This window comes from Triticum aestivum, chromosome 1B (genome assembly GCF_018294505.1).
Source record: "Triticum aestivum cultivar Chinese Spring chromosome 1B, IWGSC CS RefSeq v2.1, whole genome shotgun sequence".
Classification (NCBI taxonomy): domain Eukaryota; kingdom Viridiplantae; phylum Streptophyta; class Magnoliopsida; order Poales; family Poaceae; genus Triticum; species Triticum aestivum.
Window position 1 is genome coordinate 557468789 of NC_057795.1, and position 7468 is coordinate 557476256.

General features: G+C 48.3%; 1 pseudogene; it reads left to right on the plus strand.

The window, feature by feature from the left end:
* Positions 1 to 4274: 4274 nt before the first annotated feature.
* Positions 4275 to 6220, plus strand: LOC123094944 (E3 ubiquitin-protein ligase ATL41-like; annotated as a pseudogene).
* Positions 6221 to 7468: the final 1248 nt, after the last annotated feature.

Here is a 7468-nt window from a genome sequence, read left to right on the forward strand (position 1 = left end):
TCGGCGCCCTGTGACAAGGCGAATATGAGTTGTTCTTCTGCGGAAGAATCCTCATGTAAAGGGGACGACAGAAGCTTCTGCTTGAACCAACACGTGAAACACGAGTTGTGCTCTTTGATTATATCTCCGTCCGTCCTCTGTTGGCCTCGGTCATTGTACATCTTCTTAATAAAGGTTTTGTGCTCTACCACCCAAGGATCGACCATGTCTATGTGTTGTAGCGCGACTAGGTTTGCTCTTTCAAAGTCGGCGAGTCGACCCTCGAAGTCGACATGCATTTCGCGGCGACCCTCACGGTGACCCCATCCAGCGAGCCTGCCGAGGTGCCTGTTGACGGGTAGACCAACGGGGTTCTCGATGCCTAGATAATTCGTGCAGTAGGAGATGCACTCTTCGGTCAGAAAGCCCCTGGCTATACTGCCCTCTGGACGTGACATGTTGCGAACGTATCCTTTGATGACACCATTCATCCTTTCGAATGGCATCATGCTGTGCAGGAACGTCGGCCCGATTTGGATGATATCCTCCACGATATGGACTAGCAGATGCACCATAACGTCGAAGAATGCGGGCGGGAAGTACATCTCAAGCTCGCATAGTATCACCACGATCTCTTCTTGTAGCCTTCTGAGTTGCCTCACGCCAATCGACTTCCGAGAGATGATGTCGAAAAAGTTGCATAGGCCAAATAGCGTTTCACGGACGTGCGCGTCCATGATCCCACGGATTGTAACTGGAAGTATCTGCATCATCAGCACATGACAGTCGTGAGACTTCATCCCGCTGAACTTCTGCTTCGCTGGGTCTAGGTATCTGCTTATCTTCCCCGCGTAACCGTAAGGAAGTTTTACTCCTACGAGGCAGGTGAAAAACTGCTCGATCTCCTCCTCACTTAGAGTGAAGCATGCGGGAGGATAGTCATTTCCGGTCTTCTTGGCCTTTTTGCCTTTGCGACGACTTTCTGTGTCCTGCTTCGCCTCATCATCATCATCATTAGCGTGAAGCTCCTGCCTGATGCCCATTGATTTGAAGTCTGCCCTTGCTTTCGGCCCATCTTTGGTCCTCTCTGGCATGTTGAGCAGGGTACCAAGCAGACTCTCGCACACGTTCTTCGTGATATGCATGGCATCAAGGCTGTGAGGCACACGGTGGATCTTCCAGTACGGCAAGTCCCAGAAAACAAACCTTGTTTTCCATACCTTCAGCAGCGGCTCTGGCGCCTTTCGCTTCTTTCCCGGCTCTGGCGCCTTTTGCTTCTTTCCCGGCAGTGGGCAATCTTTCCAATTTTTCAACAGCTCGTCTATTTCCTCGCCGCTCCTCGTACGCGGGCGTTTTCGGGGTTCGGTTTCACCATCGAACTGATCCTTGCGTTTCCTCCACGGGTCATTGTCGCGAAGCCACCTTCGATCACCCATGAACACGGTTTTCGAAGACCCGGGATCTCTATCTAGCTGGCGATACATTGTGTCATCCATGCACCTTACGCATCCAGAAAATCTGTGGACTACCTGCCCCGCGAGATATCCGTAACCGAGATAGTCGTGCACCGTCGTGAGCAGTGCGGCTCTCATAGGGAAATATTCTTTCTCTGCGGCGTCCCACGTATTGGCTGGCGTTTTCCACATCGTGTCTAGCTCCTCCTTCAGCAGCCCCAGATACAGATTGATGTCGTTCCCTGGTTGTTTCGGCCCTTCAATTAGCATACTCATGTGAATGTACTTCCACTTCATGCACAACCAGGGGGGAAGGTTGTACATCCACACAAACACAAGCCAGGTGCTATGTGTGCTTCTCTGTCTGCCAAACGGATTGACTCCATCGGTGCTCGCGCCCAACACGATGTTCCTTGGATCCTTCCCAAATTCTGGTATTCGAAGTTCAACGCTTGCCACTGGCTCGCATCCTTAGGGTGACTCAGCATCTTGTCTTCTTTATTTATCTCCGGATCATTTCCGTCATCTTCACGCTTCTTCTCCTCCCTATCCGCGTGCCAACGCAGGAGATTTGCTAGCTTAGGGTCCGCGAAATACCGCTGCAGACGAGGAGTGAACGGAAAGTACCACACCGATTTTCGAGGAGCTTTCTTCCTCTTCTTGTATCGAGTGACGCCTCACACCGGACATATGGTAGACTCCGCGTGCTCGTCCCGATAAATGATGCAATTGTTCATGCGCACATGGTATTTCACGTGCGGTAAATCCAGGGGACACACGATTTTCTTCGCCTCCTCGAAACTTGTCGGGCACTTGTTCCCCTTGGGAAGACGTTCGTGCCAGAATGACATGTTCTCGTCGAAGCACGCGTCGGTCATTTTGTGTTTTACCTTCATGTCCAGAGCCATGAGCATTACTTTCAGGCGGGTATCCTCGGGCCTACATCCTTCATACAATGGAGTAACCGCGTCTATCTCCAGTTGATCCAGCTTGGCTTTCTCTCGGGGGGCAGCTCTCGCATTATCCGTCTTCTTGAGAAGCAACTCTTGAATATGAGGGTCCTGCACCTAGCCTCCATCATCGTTTGCTCCGGCATCTTCATCTTCATGATAATGCCCTTCGTCTTGATCTTCCTCATCATCATGTACGGCATCTTCTCCATGATGACTGTGTACAACATCACCGTCGTGATCATGTCCTGGCGATTCTTCGTCTTCTGTCCCGCCCTCGCCGCGGTGGTTGTCTTGTTGCCCTTCCTCATTTCTTGCCTGACCCCCATGGACTACTTCATAGTCATCTTCATCACCTTGCCACTGATAGCCATCCATGAAACCACGCAAGAGCAGGTGGTCCCGCACCTGCCCGGAATCTGGGTCCGCAATAAGGCTCTTCAGCTTGCATCTTCGACACGGACATCTTATCTCCGTCTCGTTCTTTCGAAGCATCTCGGCCTTCGTGGAGCTCAAAAACCTATTCACGATGCCTTCGGTGATCGTGCGGACCATGGTCGCCTGCGGGGTAGAGCAAAACGATATTTTAGAACCAAGAAAAAATTTGGCATGACCTTCCCTAAAAATAGGACCAAAAAGAATGCATAGTGCCAAAATTCTCGTCGAAACGGAAATGAATCAACATCCCGGCAAAATATTGTCAACTATCGCATTTCAAATACCGGTATCTGCAAACACAAACATATATGCAACACCACAAACATATGCAACACCACAAACATACATAGATCTAGCAAGGCCACAAAAAGTGCATGTGCACGTTGTTGGAGCGAGCTAGGGAGAAAAAAAGTAGATCTACAACATGAAGATAGCTTTCCCCTTACTTACCTATCAAAAAAAGGTAATTTCACCACTTAATTTTGATGAATCTATGGTGCAAATGAGGTGAGGAGGAGGAGGCAGCCGAAAGCATGGAGAAGGAGGTGGAGGGAATGAAGTGGGGAAAGTGAGTGGGTAGGTGTGGCTGTCTAAAATATCTTGTTGGGGTCCCAGGTTACTAATGGCGCACCACCTGCAAATACGCCATTAGTAACCCTGGTTACTAATGGCGCACCTACAGGTGGTGTGCCATCAGTAGTTTTGCAAAAAAGTAGAATAAATAAATATATATACTAATGGCGCACCGTGTCATAGTGCACCATTACTAGTTTAAACTAGTAATGGCGCACTATGACACGGTGTGCCATTAATAGTTTTGCAAAAAAAGGAATAAAAAAAGAATACAGTACTGACGCACTCTGTGGCTGGTGCGCCATTACTAGTTAGAACTTGTAATGGCGCACTTCGCTCGGATGCGCCATTAGTATGTATGGAAAAATGAAAAAACAAATTACTAGTGGCGCACCTTGTGTCTGGTGCGCCATTAGTGTCTTCCACACTAATGGCACATCACCAAATGGTGCACCATTAGTATATAGTAGTGGCGCACCACCTGACTGGTGCGCCATTAGTGCCTATCCCATCTATAGCCCTTTTTCTTGTAGTGGGCGCTCCTCCCCAAGATACCGCAACACCGGCCGCTCGGGCGCCGGCACAAGCCGTTGACTCCCCCGCATACCTGTTGCTATCAAGTCGTTATGGGTTACAACGTGTGGTGCCCCTCCGTATATAAGAGGCCTAGGATACAAGTGTCCGACTCCTACACAACTCGTACCTAACCACACCAATTACAATTCCAAGTCCACGTAACCCCTTGCGTACATAGTATATTCGACACAAATATAACACTACAAAACTGTGGCCGACGGCGCCATCAATGCTCATAGGTCACAGGTCACAAGCACTTGCACACAAGTCGCAAGCATTGCACGAATGAAGCCTTCGACCCATCATGTCATCCTTGTCGTGGTCAGCGGACCTCCTGTGGCAGGCGCGCGGCGGCGGTGTCTTCGACGTCGGGCAGGGCAGCGCGTGATGCGTCTCCAACGTATCTACTTTTCCAAACACTTTTGCCCTTGTTTTGGACTCTAACTTGCATGATTTGAATGAAACTAACCCGGACTGACGTTGTTTTCAGCAGAACTGCCATGATGTTGTTTTATGTGTAGAAAAGAAAAGTTCTCGGAATGTCCTGGAAATCCACGGAGGCACTTTTTGGATTTAATAAGAATTTTTGGCGAAAGAATTAATGCCAGGGGGCCCACAGCCTGTCCACGAGACAGGGGGCGCGCCCCCTCCCCCTAGGGCGCGGCCCCCTATCTCATGGGCCCCCTGGACCTCCCCCGACCTCAACTCCAACTCCATATATTTCTTCTCGGGGAGAAAAAAAGTCAAGGAGAAAGTTTCATCATGTTTTACGACACGGAGCCGCCGCCAAGCCCTAATCTCTCTCAGGGGGGGGGGGCTGATCTGGAGTCCGTTCGGGGCTCCAGAGAGGGGGATTCGTCGCCGTCGTCATCATCAACCATCCTCCATCACCAATTTCATGATGCTCACCATCGTGCGTGAGTAATTCCATCATAGGCTTGCTGGACCATGATGGTTTGGATGATATTTACCATGTAATTAAGTTAGTTTTGTTAGGATTTGATCCCTAGTATCCACTATGTTCTGAGATTGATGTTGCTATGACTTTGCTATGCTTAATGCTTGTCACTAGGGCCCGAGTGCCATGATTTCAGATCTGAACCTATTATGTTTTCATGAATATATGTGTGTTCTTGATCCTATCTTGCAAGTCTATAGTCACCTACTATCTGTTATGATCCGACAACCCCGAAGTGACAATAATCGGAATACTTCTCGGTGATGATCGTAGTTTGAGGAGTTCATGTATTCACTATGTGTTAATGCTTTGGTCCGGTTCTTTATTAAAAGGAGGCCTTAATATCCCTTAGTTTCCGTAAGGACCACGCTGCAACGGGAGGGTAGGACAAAAGATGTCATGCAAGTTCTTTTCCATAAGATGTATGACTATTTACGGAATAAATGCCTACATTACATTGATGAATCGGAGCTAGTTCTATATCACCCTATGTTATAACTATTGCATGAGGAATCACATCCGGCATAATTATCCATCACTGATCCATTGCCTATGAGCTTTGCATATATTGTTCTTCGCTTATTTACTTTTCCGTTGCTACTGTTACAACTACTACAAAAACCCAAAAACATTTATCTTTACTTTTGCTACCGTTACTATTATTATCATACCACTTTCGCTACTAAACACTTTGCTGTAGATACTAAGTTATCCAGGTGCGGTTGAATTGACAACTCAACTGCTAATACTCAAGAATATTCTTTGGCTCCCCTTGTGTCGAATCAATAAATTTGGGTTGAATACTCTACCCTCGAAAGCTGTTGCGATCCCCTATACTTGTGGGTTATCAGCGTGCTGATACTCGCGTCGTACCCGGTGCTCCTGCTCCTCGTCCTCATCTCCGCGTTCATCAGGTACGTGTGGATCGTGCTGGCACTCTACTGCCCGATCTTGTTAGTGCCATCCTACACCGGCCGCTTGCTCGCCGGGCCGGTGGTGTTCGTGCACGACGAGGCCACAGCAGCCTTCCAGCGGGGAGGTCTACCACAGGCGTCCATTGCGGCCATCCCGACGTTCGTGTACGGAACCACAGCTTCGGCCGGTGCCGGTGCCGGCGACGGCGAGGCCCAGTGCGCGGTGTGCGTGGAGGCTGGGGAGAATTCCACATCGGGTGCATCGACATGTGGTTCTACTCTCATGCGACATGCCCGGTCAGCCGGTGCCATGTGGAGCCGCAGAAGGCTGACAAAATGTCGCCATTTCTGCCAGAGTCGGCTCTGCCGCCGGTGTAGTTGTTGCTGGCTGACATAAGATTTCACATATTCATTTGAGGTCCCTCACCTCCTCAGTATTGTCGTCTTGTACTCTGCCACTTTGGATGAGTTGGCTGGAACATGAATGCGGTATACTCGTCTTTACATGGTTAATGTGTTACGGCATCTCCCGCGCTGACCCGCAAACCACACACCGTCTCCCTTTGAAGACAGGGACCTGTCCGCTGATACAGATCAGGAGTCAGCCATCCAAAATTATCCACATACATTTCAAACCACATTTCAGGTAACCGGACAAAATTCATCAAACACAATGGAATTTATCAAAGTTCCGATAGGAAATATCATAAATTATCCATACATAGCATGCAAAAAAGTTTAGTACAACAATAGTTCAAATCAGCGAGATTAACCGGATGTTCAACAAGTTTTTCATAACCAATCATGTTGTCCCACACATACTGCCCCTTGACCTTCATCTAACATTGTGTGTGCGTAAATGATCTTCCCTCCGCCCCGTGGCAACGGCAACATGCTACACAAGTTGTAGAACAATATCGAGGAAGGAATAAATCAATCAACAAGTTTAGTAAGAATAAGCAAAAGTTACGATCTTCACGGCTGATGCGCGCAATGGCCACATTGTCTCCAGCCGATCAACCGCTTTACAAAACTTGACGACGGTGGTCTGGATGGTGTACCATCGATACACTAACGACTTCATATTGGGTTCATCGAGGATGTGCATGTCGTAGGGCGTAATGTGCTTTAGTGCGTGAAACCAACCACGCACGCGCTATCAAAAGAGCCCCCTTCTGCCCCTACCTATGAAACCCAGGATACACCCAACCACGCACGCGCTACCAGAAGAGCCCCCTTCTGCCCCTACCTATGAAACCCAGGATACACCCAACAACACATCGCACAACAACTTATCCTCCATGATCGAGTAACCCGCCATCCTTCCTACTCTAAAAAACAACATGAAATTTGAAAATAAGCTCAATGGTATTTGACCGAACACCATGGACGTCGTCGACACAGGGAGGGTACCTGTCTATGATACGTCCATTTTGCATCATTATTTCCTACTATAAATTATCTTATTTCAATGATATGTTTCACATTAGGGTGCAATTAAATGTCTTTTCTCTCTTAAAATGCAAGATATATGAAGAAAGGGTGATTGCCGGCAACAGAAATTCATCTGGATCTGAAAAAGCAATAGAAGAGAAGCATATCAATGGAATTGATATGAAATGACTT